This window comes from Pogoniulus pusillus, chromosome 13 (assembly GCF_015220805.1).
Source record: "Pogoniulus pusillus isolate bPogPus1 chromosome 13, bPogPus1.pri, whole genome shotgun sequence".
Lineage (NCBI taxonomy): Eukaryota > Metazoa > Chordata > Aves > Piciformes > Lybiidae > Pogoniulus > Pogoniulus pusillus.
In genome coordinates this window covers 28,548,105-28,572,133 of record NC_087276.1, presented here as the reverse complement: position 1 = coordinate 28,572,133, position 24,029 = coordinate 28,548,105, and the positions used below count along the sequence as shown (strand labels likewise).

The window sequence follows — 24,029 nt, the reverse complement described above, 5'->3', positions numbered from 1 at the left end:
CAAGAGAGATGCTGAGGTGCTGGATGGTGTCCATAGAAGGGCAATGAAGCTGGTGAGGGGCCTGGAGCACAGCCCTGTGAGGAGAGGCTGAGGGAGCTGGGGGTGTGCAGCCTGCAGAAGAGGAGGCTCAGGGCAGAGCTCATTGCTGTTTGCAGCTACCTGAAGGGAGGCTGCAGCCAGGTGGGGTTGGGCTCTTCTGCTAGGCACCCAGCAACAGAACAAGGGGACACAGTCTCAAGTTGTGCTGGGGGAAGTATAGGCTGGATGTTAGGAGGAAGTTCTTCCCAGAGAGAGTGATTGGCATTTGAATGGGCTGCCCAGGGAGGTGGTGAAGTCACCATCCCTGGAGGTGTTGAAGCAAAGCCTGGATGGGGCACTTAGTGCCATGGTCTAGATGACTGAATAGGACTGGGTGCTAGGTTGGGCTGGACAAGCTTGGAGGTCTCCTCCAACCTGCTTGATTCTATGAACTGCTGTTTTTTTCTCTTCTTCCCCCATATTACAAAGGGTTCACCAAATTCTTAAGATACACTAACCATCACCTCCCCAGCCTCCCACCACCACCTAAATCCCCCCCTGGAGAACCAGCTGTGCCTCAAAACTCTCAGGTCAAGCGCCCATGACATTTTATGAGACGTGGGTGCCATGTGTGTCAAATTCTGCCCTCGATTACCTCCAGCTAAGAGACACTCATATTTCCACCAAAGGATCTGGTACTCCTTGATTTAATGGCTGGGGCAGTTAAGGTTTTATTACTGTGGAGATATCCTTTCAGCTAGAGTTATGTGAAACAGCCACAGCTCAGTTCAATCCTCTCTCTAATACCAGGAAAAGAAAGTGGCCAACAGCCGCTTAACGTCAGTGGTGTTGTGGAGCTCAGTGTGCTGCTTGACCTCCTGGTCCATGAGGACTAAGACACAGAATCAGAGCTCCCTTCCAAGAGAGAGCAGAAAAGAAGCTTTAAAAAGCCATCATGGGATTGATGAAACAGGGAATACTTCCCATCTGGTTTGATTCCTCTTCTTTGCAAGGCTGCTCCCTGTAGAGGAACAAAAAAAAGGAGGCATGGAAGTACAGAACAAAACAATAGAGCAACATTTGTGGTTGTTACTCCTTAGGTATTTTAAATCATAAACCTCTGGATCTTACAGGCTGCATAAGAAAAACAGACTTTAAGTCTTTGGGGCGACCTGTGCAGTAGCTTTGCACCTTTACCCACCTGGAAAGAAAGAAATCAATGCATTTCCCAGCCAATCCACAGAGCCTCTGAAGAGATGCAGCTTGCAGGCATAGCTGAGATGAGCTTGCTTGGTGCCTGTGAAAATCAGCACAGTTTGGAGCAGAAACACACATGGGGTGTGAAAACCTCTGTCTGTCATGCAGCTTCATGGAGTGCAACCCTGAATCAGAGACATCCAGTACCCTGACCTGGCTTAACACAGCCAGGAGCTCACCTGGTACTGAAGGAGGCTGGGTTTAACTTAGGCATCAAACAAGGCAGAGCTTTAGCCACTCTGACATGAGAATGTCAGTGAGGTTTGAGTTCTGCTCCATTTGTCCCATCAGGGATTCTCTGCCATTGCCTCCATGCTCATTCAGTGCTTCTCCAAAGGCTTCTCTGAGTCAGCCTTGTCCTTTTTGCAGCTGCACAAGAGAGCAGGAAGAAGCTGCTAAACACAGAGGGGCTGAGCCTAAGTGCCCAGCCAGCACCCGTGGGGGATGTGGGAGCAGATGTTGGAGCAAATGTCAAGCCTAGCCCTACCTAGCCGGGGGGCCAAGCAGGCCCCCCGGCCTTTGAATCCCCTCCACCACTCACCCAGTGCTCACCAAGGGCACTCACCAGTGATGATGGGAGGAGGATCCCTCTGCCCACAGTGGGCAAGCTTGGGGCTTGCCTGTCCTGGGCTCAGTTATAAAGGGGAGTGGGGAGGGAGGGCAAAGTGGTTACACCTGGGGTGGGAGGAGACTCCAACAGCACTCAGGTGCTCTGAGTTAGGGGGGTAAGGGGAAAATGGCAGAATAAGGGAAAGAAGGGCAACAAAAAAAGGAAACATTGTTGTGATTCATGGAAGCAGACAATGAACCACCACACAATGACACAGCACACAATGACACAGCACAATGAACCACCACACCATGAACCACCGCACAATGACACAGCACACAATGAACCACTGCACAATGAACCACCGCACAATGACACAGCACACAATGAACCACAGCACAATGAACCACCGCACAATGACACAGCACGCAGTGAACCACCACACAATGAACCACCACACAATGACGCAGCACACAATGAACCACAGCACAATGAACCACCGCATAATGACACAGCACACAATGAACCACCACACAATGAACCACCACACAATGACGCAGCACACAATGAACCACAGCACAATGACACAGTACACAATGAACCACCACACAATGAACCACCGCACAATGACACAGCACACAATGAACCACCGCACAATGAACCACCGCACAATGACACAGCACGCAGTGAACCACCACACAATGACGCAGCACACAATGAACCACTGCACAATGAACCACCGCATAATGACACAGCACACAATGAACCACCACACAATGAACCACCACACAATGACGCAGCACACAATGAACCACCGCACAATGACACAGCACACAATGAACCACAGCACAATGAACCACCGCACAATGACACAGCACGCAGTGAACCACCACACAATGACGCAGCACACAATGAACCACTGCACAATGAACCACCGCATAACGACACAGCACACAATGACACAGCACACAATGAACCACCACACAATGACGCAGCACACAATGAACCACCGCACAATGACACAGCACACAATGAACCACAGCACAATGAACCACCGCACAATGACACAGCACACAATGAACCACCACACAATGAACCACCGCACAATGACACAGCACGCAGTGAACCACCACACAATGACGCAGCACACAATGAACCACTGCACAATGACACAGCACACAATGAACTACTGCACAATGAACCACCGCACAATGAACCACAGCACAATGAACCACCACACAATGACACAGCACACAATGAACCACCGCACAATGACACAGCACACAATGAACCACCACACGATGAACCACACACAATGACACAGCACACAACGAACCACTGCACAATGACACAGCACACAATGAACCACCACACAATGAACCACCGCACGATGAACCACCACACAATGACACAGCACACAATGACACAGCACACAATGACACAGCACACAATGACACAGCACACAATGAACCACCACACAATGAATCTCCACCCAATGAAACTCCACACAATGAAACTCCTCACTGCCCTTATCTTCTCAAAACGCTTAAACCTGGAATCAAGGTTATCACAGGAATGTGTTGCAGCTCTGCATGCATTCAGCAGTTACGCATGGGAAAGATTTTGAGTGGGAACTCTAAGGTGTAAGTCAGAAGAGGTTTCAGGAGTGGACTGCATGTCTGTGGGTAGCTTTGATCGTGCAGGAGATCCAACCCTTTGGGTTCCTACTCCCTTAACTCATCTTAAGTTGGTCTAATAGCCAAGCTAAAACACTGAACAAGTGTTGGTGGTGTCCACACTGCATGATGCTGAGGTCTTGCTATTCTGAAATGTGATGTAAGGCTTTTAACAGGACCACAGGATGTGAGGGGCTGGAAGGGACCCAAAGAGATCATAGAATCAACCAGGTTGAAAGGGACCCAAAGAGATCAAGTCCAACCCCCCTGCCAGAGCAGGACCATACAATCTAGCTCAGGTCACACAGGAGCACATTCAGACAGGCCTGGAAAGGCTCCACAGAAGGAGACTCCACAACCTCTCTGGGCAGCCTGTGCCAGTGCTCTGGGACCCTTACAGGAAAGAAGTTCCTCCTTGTGTTGAGCTGGAACCTCCTGTGCTGCAACTTACATCCATTGCTGTTTGTCCTATCCCAGGGAACAGTGAGCAGAGCCTGTCCCCTGCTGCTGACCCCCAGATATTGATAAACATTGATTAAATTCCCTCTCAGTCTCCTCTTCTCCTGACTAAGCAGCCCCAGGTCCCTCAGCCTCTCCTCATAAGGCCCCCAGGAAAAAAGAATCAATTTGTCACCCTGCTCATGCATAGATGCAGCAGACACTTACAACTTCATGCATATTCCAAAAGTGAAGCTGAGGTTATGTTTTTGTTTCACATAACTATAGATAGACTTGGCAGTGAATCATTGCATGAATGATATTCCCTTTGCAATGGTAATGGTGCTCCAAAACAGAGCAAATAATAAACAATACTAAAGCAACACATTCGTGAAGAAAAGTGTTATTCATAGAGTATAGAATCAGCCAGGCTGGAAGAGACCTCCAAGATCATCCAGGCCAACCTAGCATCCAGCCCTAGACAATCAACCAGGCCATGGCACTAAGTGCCTCAGCCAGGCTTGGCTTCAACACCTCCAGGCATAGTGACTCCAACACCTCCCTGGGCAGCCCATTCCAATGCCAATCACTCTCTCTGCCAACAACTTCCTCCTAATATCCAGCCTAGACCTCCCCCTGCACAGCTTGAGGCTGTGTCCCCTTGTTCTGTTGCTGCTTGCCTGGCAGACGAGGCATCATGGGTAGATTCCCATCATGGGTAGTAGTTCCAAACTGAGTACTTCTCTTTTAACTCTCAAACTACAAAGCAAAGGGCTTTTCCTGGAGTTTCATAGAATCATAAAAAGGTTTAGGTTGGAAGAGAGTTCAAAGCTCATCCAGTTCCAACCCCCCACCATAGGCAGGGACACCTCCCACTAGAACAGGTTGCTCAAGGCCTCATCCAGCCTGACCTTGAAAATCTCCAGGGAGGTTGTGGAGCACAGAATCATGCAATGTGACCAAAGATCACCCCCCACTATGGCAGGGGGATGGAACTGGATGACTCTTGTGGTCCCTTCCAACCTAAACCATTCTGTGATTCTATGAAATTAATTTGCTGGCTCACCACTGCAGGCAGAAAGCTCAAACTGAAATAACTGATTATTCAGAGGTAGGATTCTTGCATGTGGTCTCAAGAGCATATTTTGTTTGTGAGTACATGCACACATGCATGTGGCCATGAACATTCACTTGGTGAAATCTCCAAACCTTAGTCTATTGACAGACTCCCTCCTTGAATGCCATTGGAATGGGCTGCCCAGGGAGGTGGTGGAGGCACCATCCCTGGAGGTGTTGAAGCAAAGCCTGGCTGAGGCACTTAGTGCCATGGTCTGGTTGATTGGCCAGGGCTGGGTGCTAGGTTGGCCTGGATAATCTTGGATGTCTCTTCCAACCTGGTTGATTCTATGATTCTAATGGCTCTAACTCATAAAGTAGTTTGTCTGGACTCCTTCTGAAGCTTCCTGCCATATTTGCAACCCTGAAAGTCCAATTAAACCCCACCACCCCTCCAGGAATTTTCATGAAGGACAAAACTGGAATTCTCCCTTGAATGTAACTATTCTGCTTACTTGTTCAGCTTCAGGCCATATCCACACACACACACAAACACATAGCTTTGCAGGTGACCTATTTTCCAGCTGCAAACCACTGCCACTATCAGAGATTTGTGCCAACTAGGATAGGATGTGAACCAGGGAGGTGTGGAGCAAACTGCAGTGTCTGCATTATTTAGAGGCTCAGCATGCCAGGTCCACAGGTGTTCAGACTGCCCAGGAACCATTTGGCCTGCTGAAATGGAAAATATGACTCCAGAGATTGAAATCAGCAAGCAAAGGTGTTCAACCAACTAGCTACTGCAGGACAGGGGATAAGTTAAGACTTTCTTTGCGCTTATCATTTGGTGTTTCTTATTTTCCTCCCCCCAGCAGCACCTGCTGCTTGCTTAACACCCTGGGGAGCTGCTGGCAGTGGAGTATCTGTAGGAAATATTCTTCACACTTGCAACATTTCAGACAGAAAGGAACCTGAAGGAGGGAAAAGGACTAAAAATCAGATTCTGAATGCCTCAGTGAATGGAGAGCTCCAGGGTGTAACAACACAAGACAGTACATTTTGTAGAAGTTTGACCAAGGCAGTCACAGCTCAGTGCCACTGGGGAGAAACAGAGAATCATAGAGTCATAAAATCATAGAATCACAGAATCATAGAATCAACCATGTTGGAAGTGAACTCCAAGATCATCCAGGCCAACCTAGCACCCAGCCCTAGACAATCAACCAGACCATGGCACTGAGTGCCTCAGCCAGGCTTTGCTTCAACACCTCCAGGGACGGTGACTCCACCACCTCCCTGGGCAGCCCATTCCAATGCCAATCACTCTCTCTGTCAACAACTTCCTCCTCACATCCAGCCTAGACCTGTCCCAAGCACAACTTGAGACTGTGTCCCCTTCTTCTGTTGTTGCTTGCCTGGCAGAAGAGCCCAACCCCAACTAGTTATAGTTTTCCTTCAGGTAGTTGTAGACAGCAATGAGCTCTGCCCTGAGCCTCCTCTTCTGCAAGCTGCACACCCCCAGCTCCCTCAGCCTCTCCTCACAGGGCTGTGCTCCAGGCCCCTCACCAGCTTCATTGCCCTTCCCTATACACCTTCTAGTATCTCAACACTAAAACATAAAAATTGCCTCACTGGCTCCTACCTCAAACTCCAGTTTGCAAAGGAATTTAGGACTTCACTGCCAAAGATGTTTAGGTACCTGAAGGTGCAGTTAAGAATATTCCCAGGCATTCAGATATGGCCAACACCTATAACCCATTGACTTCAACAGACTTCAGGCTCCTGGATGACCTTTGAGAACTTCCAGCCTGCTTCTGCCTTTCTTAGACACTGCAAACTTGGCCCATGTATTATTTTTTTCTGCCCACATTCCTTACTTTGCAGAAACCAAATGTATTTCCTTTCCCCTGGATCTCTATTTATAAAGACACAGCCATGCACACACTCCAGGTCTGCACTGATTGGTATTTGCAGTGTAAGCAGTGGCCTTTCCTTCCTTGCCATCAATGAAAGTAAACATGATCAAAGCCTGCCAGTATTTCATGGTGAAAATGGCCCATGTCTCCACAGCCTTAATGCCATTGGAATGAAATCCAAGACAGGTTTACAGCAAAGATCATTTAAAAGGGGGTTCATAACAAATTGAGGGGAGGCAAAGGCATCTTTAGCTTTTCTTTAGCGTTCTCTGTTGGGTCTAAAGGGAAGAAAACCGCGCAGAGATGTTTTAAAGTGGCCTATTGAGGGGCAAATTAAATGCACAGAGATTTTTATCCAGCACTTCTAAGGAGCTTGGAAGTGCTACAACTGCACTGTAGTTTCTTTGTTATAGCTCTGTATACGTTGATACAAAAGAAAGATGAAAGGGGGAGAGAGTGGTTGATAGGGGTTGTGAGAAGTCGGTGGAATTAGATGGCAAGGGGTCAGGTTACAGACAATGTAAGCTGAAATGCATCAAAGGATATGAAGCAAAGGACTAGATCAAAGTCTCAGAAGCCAAGTACAAGAATAAAAGAGTGATAATTGTAGGCAGTGAGAGAAAGCACTGGAATAGAAACGTGATAATGCTGTGGCCTCATGACTCAGTCGCCACGCAGGGCGCGCAGGCTGGAGAGGGCAGGAGCGTGTGCGGCAGGAGGGAGCAGCGAGGAGAGGAAAGGAGATGAATTCTGGGGTGGGCAACCTTCAGGGGTAACATGGCTTTGGTTTCTTGCAATGTGTTCCATTGATAGGTTTCCCAAAGGTTAATGGAGCTGTCCTCACAGGCACTGGTGTAAAACAGCATAAAGCTGAAGAGAAGTGCCTGGGAGGTTGGAAAGCCAAAGGTTAGATCCTGCTCTTTCCTGAGATATTGGACACTAATGCAGCTGAGATGTCAAGGCTAGGAAAGTTGTTGTCATCTGGAGAGCTCCTAAATTATACTCATCTTCATCTGTAGGTTTATTCTGAGGATGGCATTTGCATTAGAGATTCACTTTGATAGGAACCAAATGCACTTCACTGCCAGGAAGAGACTTCCCCTTCATAAATAATGAAGCCTGGATGAGGCACTTAGTGCCATGGTCTGGTTGATTGGCCAGGGCTGGGTGCTAGGTTGGGCTGGATGATCTCAGAGGTCTCTTTCAACATGGTTGATTGTGTGATTCTATTCCAGGTCACTCAGTCCTGTTGTACAGCAAAGAATCAGATTTAGCCAGGTTGGAAGACACTTCCCAGCTCATCCAGTCCAACCTAACACCCAGCCCTGGCCAAACAACCAGACCATGGCACTAAGTGCCTCATCCAGGCTTTGCCTGAGCACCTCCATGCACAGCAACTCCACCACCTCCCTGGGTAGCCCATTCCAATGCAAATCACTCTCTCTGACAACAACTTCCTCCTAACATCCAGCCTAGACCTCCTCTGGTACAACTTGAGACTCTGTCCCCTTGTTCTGTTGCTGCTTGCCTGGCACAAGAGCCCAACCCCACCTGGCTACAGCCTCCCCTCAGGTAGTTGTAGACAGCAATGAGCTCTGCCCTGAGCCTCCTCTTCTCCAGGCCAACATCTTGAGGACATTCAGTGAATGCTTAAGCCTTTCCTTGCTGGGCCACACATTCATGTTCAGGACTTTCTTCCTTAAAAACCTAAGATATTGAGTCTCTGCCTCACTGAACTCTAAGGCTGAGTAGACTCCTTGCCCTATCTCTGTGGATTATCTCTTTCCTGATGCGCTCTCAGGTAGCTGTTGGGTTTTCATTTGCATCTGTCTCATAGCCACACTTAACCAGAATGATTCTTCAACCCATTAAACTGCCCTTTAGTTCATACCTGAGTGAAACAGCTTAGGAGGCCTTCCAGACAAAGATCTGTACCTTCTCTATGAGTCAAGCATCTCCAGCTGCCCTCTGCTAGATTGTTGAGGGACACTGTAGGCAATGAGCACATTGACTGACTTGAATCAGAAAGGTCCTTCCTTTCTAAAGCAATTTTGCTTCTCTGTGTGCCTCAATTCTTGACGTTTCAGCTTGTAGAGAATACAAAACCTGTGTGAGACTTCTATGAGATGTTGCTCTGGAGCTCAGACACCAATCAGCATTTTTAATGTATTAAAGGTACTCATTGTCCGCAGGAGCTGGGCTGGAAGAGTTACTGGAGGGAAAGCTCAGGCACTTTGAGGACACAGGAGGGTGTGGAAGAACAGAGAGGAGTGTGACAGTTTCAAGTTCAAAGTGTTTGTCATAAAGCATGTGAGAAATTTACAGGAGAATGGAAGTTCTTAGTGTTGCCTCTTCACTGGCTCCCGGCAGGCTTTGGCATTTGGGTCATTGACTGATGCTCCTGAGGAGCAGCTGCCATTTGGAACCTGGTTCTACCATCAACTGACCCCAGCACACCTGTGGGACAGTAGCAGCAGGCTTTAGCCAGAAGTCCAGTGGACCAAAGCTGCTGATTAGCAGTCGTGGCTGAATGCCAAGCTGCCTTGCAGGTACACTGATGCCGGCGTGGACCAGAGGCAGCTGTGAAATGAGGCATGTTTCGTGCTGCTCTCTGCCCTCACTGAAACCTGCTGCCCTGTGCTGATAAAACAGCTCAGAAAACGTTGTCAGACTTGATCATGGTTCAGTTGTGTCAGGCTTGGTACCACTGATGTGAGTCATGGAAGATAAAGAGTAAAACTGCAGGAACTTTTGCCTTTAAACTTGCTTGATCCCATCAACTGTTCAAAATCCAATACAGAGAAGCTGATCCCATACAGAGAAGATGACCCTTGTGGTCCCTTCCAATCCTGAGTGATTCTGTGATTCTAAGCAGCAGTCACAAGGTGCCAAATGCCTTCTAAACAATCATAGAATAGTCAGGGTTGGAAGGGACCACAAGGAGCAGCCAGTTCCAACCCTCCTGCAATGGCCAGGGGCACTCTACCCTAGAGCAGCCTGGCCAGAGCCCTATTCAGCCTGGCCTTAAACACTTTCAGTCATGGGACCTCAACCACCTCCCTGGGCAACCCATTCCAGCCTCTCACCACCCTCATGCTCAACAATTTCCTCCTCATGCCCAGTCTGAATGTCCTCACCTCCAGCTTGCTCCATTCCCCCTAAGCCTGTCACTACCTGAAAAAAGCTTGAAAGGGACATTTGTCTCTCATCTACCCACCTTTAGGTAGCCACCTTGACATCACCGAGACCCAGATCCACCACAGACTGATGCTGTTGTGCACTGAACTACCCAAAAGGCCCCTCTGAAGCCTTGGGATCATGGAAGAGCCTGAAGGAAGCCACATGAAGGGTAGAAGGAAGCATGGTCTGTATGGTGATATGGAAATTGGCTTGCACATTAACAGCCAGAAGGAAGAACAGAGTAAAACCCTTCTATATTGTTTCAGGATAAGGTGAATGTGTGCTGTGAATTCTGATCTCCATAGATGGGAGGTGACCTGTTCTAGTGGGAGGTGTCCCTGCCCATGGCCCATGGTTGGAACTGGATGAGCTTTGAGGTTCCTTCCAACCTAAACCATTCTAGTCTAACCTATTCCATTGGAAACACAGAACTCAGCCAGCAGTGTGCCCAGGTGGCCAAGAAAGCAAATGGCATCCTGGACTGGCTCAGGAGCAGTGTGGGCAGCAGGACAAGGGAGGTTCTTCTGCCCCTGTGCTCAGCACTGCTCAGGACACAGCTTGAGTACTGTGTCCAGTTCTGGGCTCCTCAATTCAAGAGAGATGTTGAGGTGATGGAAGGTGTCCAGAGAAGGGTGACAAAGCTGGGGAGGGGCCTGGAACACAAACCCTATGAGGAGAGGCTGAGGGAGCTGGGGGTGTGCAGCCTGCAGAAGAGGAGGCTCAGGGCAGAGCTCATTGTTGGCTACAACTACCTGCAGGGAGGCTGTAGCCAGGTGGGGTTGGTCTCTTCTGCCAGGCAACCAGCAACAGAACAAGGGGACACAGTCTCAAGTTGTGCCAGGGGAGGTCTAGGCTGGATGTTAGGAGGAAGTTGTTGTCAGAGAGAGTGATTGGCATTGGAATGGGCTGCCCAGGGAGGTGGTGGAGTTTCCATCCCTGGAGGTGTTGAAGCAAAGCCTGGCTGAGGCACTTGGTGCCATGGTCTGGTTGATTGGCTAGGGCTGGGTGCTAGGTTGGCCTGGATGATCTTGGAGGTCTCTTCCATCCTGCTTGATTCTATGATTCTATGATTCTGGGTGCCAGGTTAGACTGGATGAGCTTGGAGGTCTCTTCCACCCTGGTTGATTCTATGATTATAACAACTTTATTAAATATGGTCTTCATAAACCATTATCACAGGAAGCCAGGAGCTGGAAGTGACCTCAAAAGATCATCCAGTCCAAACCCCCTGCCAGAGCATATCTTGACATTACATGCCATAACTTGACATTACATGCCATAACTTGACATTACATGCCAATTCCCAGATCCAAAGTGTGTGGAAGGACTAGGGAATGGTGGTTCAGGGATATTTAAAGGAATCTGAAGGTATGCATGAAAAGTTTGTCTAAATGATTGCATTTTATTATGCAACAACTTGTTTTTAGACACCTGTAGAGGCCCTGAACCCAAAGCTGACGTCATACAGTGTCTTGTGGTTGTCTACCCCGGAAATGTGGGTAAAAGAAACTTCCCTTAAACCAGTTCCTGTTTTTCTTTTCCATCCCCATTCTCTTCAGAGCTCTGCCAAACCTGTAACTTGCAATGACTCACATCTCGATGAAGCAGCAAATTCAGGCAGGAAGTTTCCAGAGTGCTGTTAATTTTGGTGTCACTTGGCTGGGATTTGGCCATATCAATTACACTCCAAAATATCAATAGGTATCGATCCCTGACCTTTGGAGACAATGAGGGAGGGTAGGATGACCCAGGAAACTGAGCAACTGCCGCCCTACAGCTGGCCAGGGGACACGCCACACAAAGACACTGACACTCCTCGTTACTCAAGAAGACAGAGCAAGCAAAGTTCCCATCTGTAAGAGTGGGGTCAAAAGGACATGGAAGCCTTCTGGGTTTTTTTGCACAAGAGCTGTGGGCTTTCCAAAGTGGAAGATGGAGACTCCTCTGACCTCAACCATTCCCCTTTGCATGCTCAGCTAGGAACCCCTCATGATGGAGAGATGACCACAAACTTTGCAGGCTGCTTCAAGCTACTCCCCACCTCCTGCTGCTATCCCTCTCTCAGTTTGGGGAGATTCATTCCCTTGCAGGCTTCTGCACTTCCCTGCACCGAGGACAAATCTCTCCATGTCAGGCTGCATTAATGGTTCATCACTGTGGCACCGAACTGTAGACTCCAGCTTAGACCAAGGTCATGATTTCTACCGTTCTGAAACAGAGTAGAAAGCACAAATTCCACAAGAGCTTGTGACTATGAGTTAAGTTCAATATAGCTGGCAGCTCCTCTTAGGCAGATCTGTAGCAGAACTGACCTCGCTGCCTGAATGAATCACTTGTCCCCCAGGGGCAAGAATGTTTCTTCCAGGACAGGATTGAAGCTGCTTTCATACAAAAGCATTATCAGTCCCAAGCAGGGAGTTGGAAGCTGCCTGAGCCACACACCTGTCTTGTAGATAGTTCCTAGGCCTGACAGGCATTTACCATTCAAAAAATATACATTCTTCATCAACTCAAGCTGAACTCTGGCAGAGGGTGTAGGGGGGAGAGAGGAGAGGAGAGGAGAGGAGAGGAGAGGAGAGGAGAGGAGAGGAGAGGAGAGGAGAGGAGAGGAGAGGAGAGGAGAGGAGAGGAGAGGAGAGGAGAGGAGAGGAGAGGAGAGGAGAGGAGAGGAGTGGAGTTCAGCTGGAAGTTTTTGTTCAGTGCTTGACAGACATAAACACCCAGATCTGTCCATTTGGGCTCTGCTGCATCTGCTAAGAAATAAACACCCAGACCTGTCCATTTGGGCTCTGCTGCATCTGCTAAGAAATAAACACCCAGACCTGTCCATTTGGGCTCTGGTGCCTCTGCTAAGAAATAAACACCCAGACCTGTCCATTTGGGCTCTGGTGCCTCTGCTAAGTGTGCCAAGGGCAGAACTGTTCCCTCATACCTGCTTTCCAAGCAGTGCTTTATAAAGGAGCAATTGCCTCCTCAATAACAAGATTAGCCCAGCAACTTCAAGGTGAAGAACCACAAGATCTCAGAATGTTAGGGGCTGGAAGGCACCTCAAAAGGTCACCCAGTCCAACCTCCCTGTCAGAGCAGGACCACCTTGCTTTTTTCTCCCCTAGGCCAGTTTTTATTCTCTTTTTTAGTATCACTTCTCCCTCATCCCCTTCTTTTCCTCTCCACCTCCTATTTCCCCCCCATATTTCACCATTTCTTTCCATCTTCTTTTCCTCTCCACCTCCTTCCTTTTCCCCTTTCCTCTTTTCATATCCATCTCCATCCTTTCAGCACCACCTCCTCTTTCCCACCCCACACTCCATTTCCCCTTACTCCCCTAACTCAGAGCACCTGAGTGCTGTTGGAGTCTCCTCCCACCCCAGGTGTAACCACTTTGCCCTCCCTCCCCACTCCCCTTTATAACTGAGCCCAGGACAGGCAAGCCCCAAGCTTGCCCACTGTGGGCAGAGGGATCCTCCTCCCATCATCACTGGTGAGTGCCCTTGGTGAGCACTGGGTGAGTGGTGGAGGGGATTCAAAGGCCGGGGGGCCTGCTTGGCCCCCCGGCTAGGTAGGGCTAGGCTTGACATTTGCTCCAACATCTGCTCCCACATCCCCCACGGGTGCTGGCTGGGCACTTAGGCTCAGCCCCTCTGTGTTTAGCAGCTTCTTCCTGCTCTCTTGTGCAGCTGCAAAAAGGACAAGGCTGACTCAGAGAAGCCTTTGGAGAAGCACTGAATGAGCATGGAGGCAATGGCAGAGAATCCCTGATGGGACAAATGGAGCAGAACTCAAACCTCACTGACATTCTCATGTCAGAGTGGCTAAAGCTCTGCCTTGTTTGATGCCTAAGTTAAACCCAGCCTCCTTCAGTACCAGGTGAGCTCCTGGCTGTGTTAAGCCAGGTCAGGGTACTGGATGTCTCTGATTCAGGGTTGCACTCCATGAAGCTGCATGACAGACAGAGGTTTTCACACCCCATGTGTGTTTCTGCTCCAAACTGTGCTGATTTTCACAGGCACCAAGCAAGCTCATCTCAGCTATGCCTGCAAGCTGCATCTCTTCAGAGGCTCTGTGGATTGGCTGGGAAATGCATTGATTTCTTTCTTTCCAGGTGGGTAAAGGTGCAAAGCTACTGCACAGGTCACCCCCAGTGACTGTAAGTTTGTTTTTCAGCACTCTTATGCAACTTATAAGATCCAGAGGATTCAGAATTTCACTCCATGAAGCTGCTTGACAGACAGAGGTTTTCCCAAGCTGTACTCTCCACCCATGTGTGTTTCTGCCCCAAATTGTGCTGATTTTTACAGGGACCAAGCAAGTTGTTCTCACTCCACTGTGCCTGCAAACTGCATCTCTTCAGAGGCTCTGTGGATTGGCTGGGAAATGCATTGATTTCTTTCTTTCCAGGTGGGTAAAGGTGCAAAGCTACTGCACAGGTCACCCCCAATGACTGTAAGTCTGTTTTTCAGCACTCTTCTGCACCTTATAAGATCCAGAGGATTCAGGATTTCACTCCATGAAGCTGCTTGACAGACAGAGGTTTTCACAAGCTGTTCTCTCCACCCATGTGTGTTTCTGCCCCAAACTGTGCTGATTTTTACAGGCACCAAGTAAGCTCATCTTCCCACTCCCCTTTATAATAAGCCCCAAGCTTGCCCACTGTGTACAGAGGGATCCTCCTCCCATTATCACTGGTGAGTGCCCATGATGCACACTGGGGGCGGGGGGGATCTAAAGGCTGGGGGCCTACTGGCCCCCTGGCTAGTTGGGGCTAGGCTTGACATTTGCTCCAACATCACCCACAGATGCTGGTTGAGCTTCTTTATTCAGGTTGAGCTCATCTATGTTCAGCAGCTTCTTTCTGCTCTTCTGGATGCAGATAGCCCCAGAGAGAACACAAGGCATTAATTCAGCAGAGCAGTTGACATCCTGGACCATGTGAGTGCAGTTGGGGCAGTTTAAGAGTAGCAGTCAGGTTCCAAGGGGGAAGGCAGGCTCATAATATTCACACTGCAGTCACTTATTGTTTTGCTCAAGATATGTAAATGTGTCTGGTAGGCAGGAAAGTGAAAGACTTGGAGTGCCAGCTTTAGGTAGCTGCAGCAAAAAAACCCTGGAGGGAGAGAAAAATGTGTGATTAGCCAGCCTGGTTCCAAAAGCAATTAGTCTCCAACCTGCCCCAAAATATCCTTTAGGTGTCACAGAGAAGAGCCTGTTCCCACTGGGTTTGTGATGAGGCTCATTGCCCTCATTGTTCCAGAGGTATTTGTCCACTGTGTTGGGTGAGGAGTAAAAAGGGGTGAATTGGATAGTTAAATCACACAGCAAAGCAAACATGAATGGGACCCCCGCTTTATTCAGACTTGTAGTAGTCAAGCTTACACTCCCCAGCCTGGACACACTCAACCAGAGCTGTGATATGGCCCTTGAACTGTGCTGGGATATCCCTGAGGCTGGGGATAGATGAGATGGGTGGGGAAATGTGAGCTTGGGAGAGTTCACATAGAATCAGCCAGGTTGGAAGAGAGCTCCAAGCTCATTCAGGCCAACCTAGCACCTAGCCCTACCCAGTCAACCAGACCATGGCACTAAGTGCCTCATCCAGGCTTTGCTGAACACCTCCAGGGATGGCAACTCCACCATCTCCCTGGGCAGCCCATTTTATACACCCCAGCACTTCAGTGTGTTTCTATTTACAGCCCTATGAAGGAACTTTTCATCTAATCCTAGCTAGAAAAGGGCTTTGTTTCTATATTTATGCCTTGATTATAGTGAATAAAGGCATGAATAAGAGTTACCTTTACCTGTGAGCTTGGGATGTTTGATAGAATCAACCAGGTTGGAAGAGACCTCCAAGATCATCCAGTCCAACCTTGCACCCAGTCCATGGTCAACTACACCATAGAACTAAGTGCTAAAGAACTTTTCATCTAATTCTAGCTAGAAAAGGGCTTTGTTGAGATATTTATGCCTTGATTATAATGAATAAAGGTGTAAATGAGAGTTACCTTTATCTGTGAGCTTGGGATGTTTGATGCACTTCAGTGTGTTTCCACTTACAGCCCTATGAGGGAACTTTTCATCTAATTCTAGCTAGAAAAGGGCTTCATTTAGATATTTATGCCTTGATTCTAATGAACAAAAGCATAAAGAAGAGTTACCTGTAGCTGTGGCTATGGCTAAGAGATGCTGCATCCAAGACTTACATATTTTTGCGTGCCTGTTCCATACCTCCCATGTGCTAAGAAGCCTTTAAGCTCTTTTTAGCTGATGAGACATGAGCAGGTGGTCCAATTGTGAACAAAATGTCAGAATCCTTTCCCAGGTACAAAACCCCACTTAGAGAGACAGTCAAGCTATGCTGATAAACGTCAGGTAGCCCCAGGCACCACCAACCCCCAAATCTCTGCTTTCAGTACTAACATTAACTCTAATTATGTTCATCCTAAACCTGCTTCCAGTCTGTTTTCATTACCTTCATTCACGTCACTTTACTACCACTTGTCCCTGCTTGCTGCTCTGATCCATGATCAGATCTATTAGCAGTCCTGATGCTGTGTGTTTATGTTCCTCATCAGCTTGCACATGGCACTTCTGCTATCCTCAACCTGCAGTGCAGCTGGTAGGCTTCAGATGCCCACTTCTTATACTGGAAATCAGCTTCCTGTCTGTTCCTCTTCCCAAGACTTGTTCCTCTTTCACTGAGGTCAGCAATCACAACAAACATAAGTCCTGATGTGTCACTAAGTGAGACACTGTTCTTTACACCACCAAACAAAGCACCCCTGTGACACATGTACATGAGGTGCTGTTGTTGGATTTCCTGGAGCTCAGGTGGCTTAGAGGTCTGCATGAAAGCAAGTTTGTGTTTGCCAAGCTGCTCACTCCTCAGCTAAATGATCGTTTGAACAGGGATGTGAAATACACCTGGGAGATGGCAGCTCTGCTTTGTGCAGTGTGGTCACACACAGAGCAGCAGGACAGTTCTCTAATTCTCCTGTTGCTGTTCTTGTGTGGAGGTAGTAGAGCTTGTCTGCAGGTTGTCACAGAAACACCCAGGTTGGCAAAGCCCCTCAGGGTCACCAAGTCCAACCCAGAACCCTACTCCACAAGATTCAACTCAAACCGTAGCCCTAAGCACCACATCCAAACCACCCTCAAACACATTCAGGATTGATGACTCCACCACCTCCCTGGGAAGCTTGTTCCAATCCCTGACCACTCTATGAAAAGCTTTTTCCTAATGTCCAATGTAAATCTCCCCAGCCTCAGCTTGAGGCCATTCCCCCTTGTTCTGTCTCCAATTGCTTGTGAGATGAGACCACCAACAGCCTCTCCACAACTTCCCTTCAGGTAGTTGTAGACAGCAATGAGGTCTACTTTCAGCCTCCTCTTCCTCAAACTAACCAGCCCAAGCTTTGTTTCTCATAATATTTATTCTCCAGACCCTTCCTCAGCTTCATTGCTCTCCTCTGGACCTGCTCCAGCATCTCCACATCTCTCTTCTCTTGTATTGCAGTGCCCAAAACTGAACACAGTGATGGGATGAGATTGAACAAGGCCAAGTGCAGGGTTCTACACTTTGGCCACAACAACCACAAGCAGCATTACAGGCTGGGGACAGAGTGGCTGAGAGCAGCCAGGCAGAGAGGGAGCTGGGGGTGCTGGTAGAGAGGAGCTGAAGATGAGGCAGCAGTGCCCAGGTGGACAGGACAGCCAGGACTGGGTGATAGGTTGGACTGGATGATCTTGGTGGTCTCTTCCAACCTGGTTTATTCCATGACTCTACGGTACTGGGCCATGAGGCAGACTTTGTGTTCTTTGCTTTATAAGATCATTAGAAGGATTAGCAGTGTCACTGGAAAAAGATGCACATTTCAACTGACAAGGCAGAAAAAAAGTTCCTGGAAAGTAAGAGAAGACTCAGTAACTCCTTTCCTTTGCATGAGAGCAGAGAGGTGTTTAAGGCCAGGCTGGATGAGGCTGTGGCCAGGATGATCTAGGGTAAGTTGTCCCTGCCCATGTCAGGGGGATTGGAACTAGCTGATCTTTGTGGTGCTTTCCAACCCTGACTGATTCTATGAAATGAAGCAAAGACCCTCCTTGATTTGTGCAACTGGAAGAAAAGGGGGAACAATTGCACTCCAGGTGGCAATTCCTGTAATTTCTAGTGAGAGGGTGAACCACTGCAGAAAAACCTCCATTTGAACGTCATGTAGGAAGATATTTCCCATATGAAGTGGTTCTTTCCTCTAACAAACACAGGTGACAAAGTCCTGTACAACCAAGGGCATGAGACAGCCCATGTGAGGAGCAGTTGCTTGGAGAAGTGCATGGTATCAGCACTGGATATGATTCAAAGGACCTATTAGCACATCAAGGTTTTTGCTTCAGCATTTGAACCCTCTGCAGAGATTAATAACCTTTGGATGCTTGAGCAGCAGGTCAAATAACTACTGTGTTTTCCCTCTGTTTCTGTGTGGTTTGTTATCTGTGGTATGTATTGCCTATCCATCTGAATTATGGGATTTGGGGTTGGCTGGTTTTTAACCTTTTCCATAGAAATGGGGACATGTCCTTCAAGTCCATGCCTGTTGAGGTAAGGGAGGCAACCACTTAAGAGAAAGAAGTGGTTTAAATTCCTACCTTCTTCAGTCACTTTCTGAGCTTCACACAAGCACTCTTCTCCTGCTGGGTCACACTTGGGCAAGTGAATGCAATAGAGCTACCTCAGACCCTACCCTGAACACATCCTTCAGTCACTTTCTAAGCTTCACACAAGCACTCTTCTCCTGCTGGGTCACACTTGGGCAAGTGAATGCAAGAAATCTACCTCAGACCCTACCCTGAGCACATCCTTCAGTCACTTTCTGAGCTTCACACAAGCATTCTCCTGCTGGGTCACACTTGGGCAAGTGAATGCAAGAAATCTACCTCAGCCCCTACCCTGAGCACATCCTTCAGTCACTTTCTGAGCTTCACACAAGCATTCTTCTGCTGGGTCACACTTGGGCAAGTGAATGCAAGAAATCTACCTCAGACCCTACCCTGAACACCTCCTTCAGTCACTTTCTGAGCTTCACACAAGCACTCTTCTCCTGCTGGGTCACACTTGGGCAAGTGAATGCAAGAAATCTACCTCAGACCCTTCCCTGAGCACCTCCTTCAGTCACTTTCTGAGCTTCACACAAGCATTCTCCTGCTGGGTCACACTTGGGCAAGTGGATGCAAGAAATCTACCTCAGACCCTGCCCTGAGCACATCCTTCAGTCACTTTCTGAGCTTCACACAAGCACTCTTCTCCTGCTGGGTCACACTTGGGCAAGTGAATGCAAGAAATCTACCTCAGACCCTACCCTGAGCACCTCCTTCAGTCACTTTCTGAGCTTCACACAAGCACTCTTCTCCTGCTGGGTCACACTTGGGCAAGTGAATGCAAGAAATCTACCTCAGACCCTTCCCTGAGCACCTCCTTCAGTCACTTTCTGAGCTTCACACAAGCATTCTCCTGCTGGGTCACACTTGGGCAAGTGAATGCAAGAAATCTACCTCAGACCCTTCCCTGAGCACATCCTTCAGTCACTTTCTGAGCTTCACACAAGCACTCTTCTCCTGCTGGGTCACACTTGGGCAAGTGAATGCAAGAAATCTACCTCAGACCCTACCCTGAGCACATCCTTCAGTCACTTTCTGAGCTTCACACAAGCATTCTTCGGCTGGGTCACACTTGGGCAAGTGAATGCAAGAAATCTACCTCAGACCCTACCCTGAGCACATCCTTCAGTCACTTTCTGAGGTTCACACAAGCACTCTTCTCCTGCTGGTTCACACTTGGGCAAGTGAATGCAAGAGAGCTACCTCAGACCCTACCCTGAGCACCTCCTTCAGTCACTTTCTAAGCTTCACACAAGCATTCTCCTGCTGGGTCACACTTGGGCAAGTGAATGCAAGAAATCTACCTCAGACCCTACCCTGAGCACATCCTTCAGTCACTTTCTGAGCTTCACACAAGCATTCTCCTGCTGGGTCACACTTGGGCAAGTGGATGCAAGAAATCTACCTCAGACCCTACCCTGAGCACATCCTTCAGTCACTTTCTGAGCTTCACACAAGCATTCTCCTGCTGGGTCACACTCGGGCAAGTGAATGCAAGAAATCTACCTCAGACCCTGCCCTGAACACCTCCTTCAGTCACTTTCTGAGCTTCACACAAGCATTCTCCTGCTGGGTCACACTTGGGCAAGTGGATGCAAGAAATCTACCTCAGACCCTACCCTGAGCACATCCTTCAGTCACTTTCTGAGCTTCACACAGGCATTCTCCTGCTGGGTCACACTTGGGCAAGTGAATGCAAGAGAGCTACCTCAGACCCTTCCCTGAGCACCTCCTTCAGTCACTTTCTAAGCTTCACACAAGCATTCTCCTGCTGGGTCACACTTGGGCAAGTGGATGCAAGAAATCTACCTCAGACCCTGCCCTGAGCACATCCTTCAGTCACTTTCTGAGCTTCACACAAGCACTCTTCTCCTGCTGGGTCACACTTGGGCAAGTGAATGCAAGAAATCTACCTCAGACCCTTCCCTGAACACCTCCTTCAGTCACTTTCTAAGCTTCACACAAGCATTCTCCTGCTGGGTCACACTTGGGCAAGTGGATGCAAGAAATCTACCTCAGACCCTGCCCTGAACACCTCCTTCAGTCACTTTCTGAGCTTCACACAAGCATTCTCCTGCTGGGTCACACTTGGGCAAGTGAATGCAAGAAATCTACCTCAGACCCTACCCTGAGCACATCCTTCAGTCACTTTCTGAGCTTCACACAAGCACTCTTCTCCTGCTGGGTCACACTTGGGCAAGTGAATGCAAGAAATCTACCTCAGACCCTTCCCTGAACACCTCCTTCAGTCACTTTCTGAGCTTCACACAAGCATTCTTCTTCTGGGTCACACTTGGGCAAGTGAATGCAAGAAATCTACATCAGACCCTGCCCTGAGCACCTCCTTCAGTCACTTTCTGAGCTTCACACAAGCATTCTTCTGCTGGGTCACACTTGGGCAAGTGAATGCAAGAAATCTACATCAGACCCTGCCCTGAGCACCTCCTTCAGTCACTTTCTGAGCTTCACACAAGCACTCTTCTCCTGCTGGGTCACACTTGGGCAAGTGAATGCAAGAAATCTACCTCAGACCCTTCCCTGAGCACCTCCTTCAGTCACTTTCTAAGCTTCACACAAGCATTCTCCTGCTGGGTCACACTTGGGCAAGTGGATGCACGAGAGCTACCTCAGACCCTGCCCTGAACACCAGTGATGTGTAGAGTCCCCTGTTCTGCAGAGCTCAGCACTTTTCTGGGTTGGACCCTCAGGCAGTCAGTCAAGAGGAGTGCCATTGGGAGTTACCTGCCTGGGGGGATTTGTGCCTTAACCAAAGAAGAAGAGTTAGCAGCTGGTGCCTCATTTCAAGCGCCCTTCAAGCCACCGGTGGGAAGTCTTTATGCTGGCTCTGCTGGGGGTAGGTGTGTGGGGCAGTCCCTCTCCAGCCTGTGTTTGCAGTTAGCATGTTCCTCTGTGTCAGTGTGTGTCTTGGAATGAGCTGGAGGATGTGCTCACAGTCGCTTTTGCAGGTCCTCATTCTTGGCAGTTTTACGGATGTTTGCACTAAGTAGCTTTTAGTGGCATGCTGGTGAAACCAGGCACCTTGTTTGCCTTTCTTAAAGGCCCTTGGTTCTAATACCTACAAAGACTAATCCATTTGCCTCAGCTAATCCAGTCTAAAAGTACTCCAGTGCACTTGAAAGGATGTCCTGCGAGCAAAACATCTCACCTTGAGAATGGGGAAAAACTCGTTTTGGAGGGTTGCTTCCCTCTGAAGCAGCAGCTCCAATTGGCTAATCTAGTTAGCAAAATTAATTAGAGGGCCAGGGATTGAGTTTCATGGCAGGCTAAAGCCCAGCTTTCGCAAAGAAAGGAATTCATTGTTGAACCTTTGATGGGCTAAAGGAGGAGAGATGCATTCACATGTTTTGGGTAACTCCCTCATCATTACCAAGATAAAATAAAAAGGCTTTAAGGTTTCTTTCACCAATCACCCCCCAAGTTGGCAATTATACAGGATTACCAACATCCCATAGACCTGAGCTACCAGCAGCTGCTTGATTCACTTTGTCTAATGCATTTTGTTTCATTTTTGGGTTTGGTTTTTTTTTTTTTGCCCCTTCAGGCTATTTTGTGGTCCACACAGATTTTGAAGGAGGAGAAGGGGGGGTGGGGAGAGCTCTTATTTTTGTTGGTGTTTTGAGTGGGGGACAACAGGCAAAGGAAGGGGTTCCTCTGCCAAGAGATTAGCACGAAAGAATGAAGCGAAATGCTTCGCTCTTGTTCGGTTCTAGTCTAATCAAGCCTCCTCTCAGATTAATGAGCTCTTACCAGGGGGAACATCTCTGGATGCTGGAAGGCAGCAGTAAAGCTATGCACTTCTATTTCAAAAATATGTAAAGCAATATCCTCTTTGGCTGCAGATAAAACAGGGGGAAAGGAGCATTTTTCATCTCTTAAGGGTTGATTTAATGCTAGGCTGACTCGCAGGGATTGTGTTTATTGGAGGCATTTTTTTCTGGAGAAGTGAACAAATTGCCCATAATTTGAGGGTTAGTGTTCTGGTCTGCTTTGGCTTGTGGTGAATGAGTAGTGTAGAGAAGGGTGACAAAGCTGGTGAAAGGCCTGGAACACAAACCCTATGAAGAGAGGCTGAGGGAGCTGGGGTTTAGCCTAGAGAAGAGGAGGCTCAGGGCAGACCTCATTGCTCTCTACAACTACCTGAAGAGGGACATTGTAGCCAGGTGAGGGTTGGCCTCTTCTCCCAGGCAACCACCAAAAGAACAAGTGGACACAGTCTCAAGTTGTGCCAGGGGAAGTACAGGCTGGATGTTAGGAGGAAGTTGTTGTCAGAGAGAGTGATTGGCATTGGAATGGGCTGCCCAGGGAGGTGGTGGAGTCACTGTCCCTGGAGGTGTTGAAGCAAAGCCTGGATGAGGCACTTAGTGCCATGGTCTGGTTGATTGGCTAGAGCTGGATGCTAGATTGGCCTGGATGATGTTGGAGGTCTCTTCCAACCTGGCTGGTTCTATGATTCTATGACAAGGAAGTCTAGCAAGAGAAAACATGTTCCAGTTGTTTTGTGGAAAGGAATTGCTAAACCCTCTTCAGATCACACCAACCCTCCTTGAGTTCCATCTTCTGCTAACGTTTCCTTGTTCTTTCCTAAAGCCATGCTGCACTGCTCTGGATAGCTACAGAGTGGTCAAGCTCTGGTGTGGTGGTTCATAGACAAAGGGAGAAAACTTTCCTTGAAATGCATCAGGCATCAGTGGCTCACAAGACCCAGGGATTCTTCCTGGGATTCCTCCTCCTCTACTCTACATTGCTGAGACCCCACCTGGAGTACTGCGTCCAGTTCTGGAGCCCCTGGGACAAGAGGGATATGGAAATGGTAGAAGGTGTCCAGAGAAAGGCCACAGGGATGCTCAGAGGGCTGCAGCAGCTCTGCTGTGAGGAGAGATTGAGGGAGTTGGGGCTGCTCAGTCTGGAGAGGAGGAGGCTCTGAGGTGACCTTCTTGTGGCCTTCCAGGATCTTAAGGAGGCCTACAAGAAAGCTGGGGAGGGACTTTTTAGGTTGTCAGATAGTAATAGGACTGGGGGTAATGGAACAAAGCTGGAGGTGGGGAGATTCAGACTGGATGTGAAGAGGAAGTTGCTGAGCATGAGAGTGGTGAGAGCCTGGAAGGAATTGCCCAGGGAAGTGGTGGAAGCCTCATCCTTGTAGGTGTTTGAGGCCAGGCTGGCTGAGGCTGTGTGCAGCCTGCTCTAGGGTAGGGTGTCCCTGGCCATAGCAGGGGGCTTGGAACTGACTGCTCCTTGTGGTCCCTTCCAACCCTGACTGATTATGATTCT

The 24,029-nt window shown here is 48.6% G+C and overlaps 3 long non-coding RNA genes across 3 annotated transcripts; 2 read left to right on the top strand and 1 right to left on the bottom strand.

Annotated features, from left to right (window-relative positions):
- Positions 1-724: 724 nt before the first annotated feature.
- On the bottom strand, positions 725-1,910 carry LOC135180366 (uncharacterized). The gene is made up of 3 exons (XR_010304414.1): positions 1,841-1,910; positions 1,220-1,315; positions 725-1,039 (listed from the first exon to the last, which is right to left on the bottom strand). It is a non-coding gene; the product is annotated as an uncharacterized LOC135180366 (long non-coding RNA).
- Positions 1,911-13,502: 11,592 nt separating this feature from the next.
- On the top strand, positions 13,503-14,469 carry LOC135180364 (uncharacterized). The gene is made up of 3 exons (XR_010304412.1): positions 13,503-13,572; positions 14,098-14,193; positions 14,390-14,469. It is a non-coding gene; the product is annotated as an uncharacterized LOC135180364 (long non-coding RNA).
- Positions 14,470-14,569: 100 nt separating this feature from the next.
- Positions 14,570-18,554, top strand: LOC135180365 (uncharacterized). Its single transcript, XR_010304413.1, has 3 exons — positions 14,570-14,776; positions 14,888-15,020; positions 18,348-18,554. It is a non-coding gene; the product is annotated as an uncharacterized LOC135180365 (long non-coding RNA).
- Positions 18,555-24,029: the final 5,475 nt, after the last annotated feature.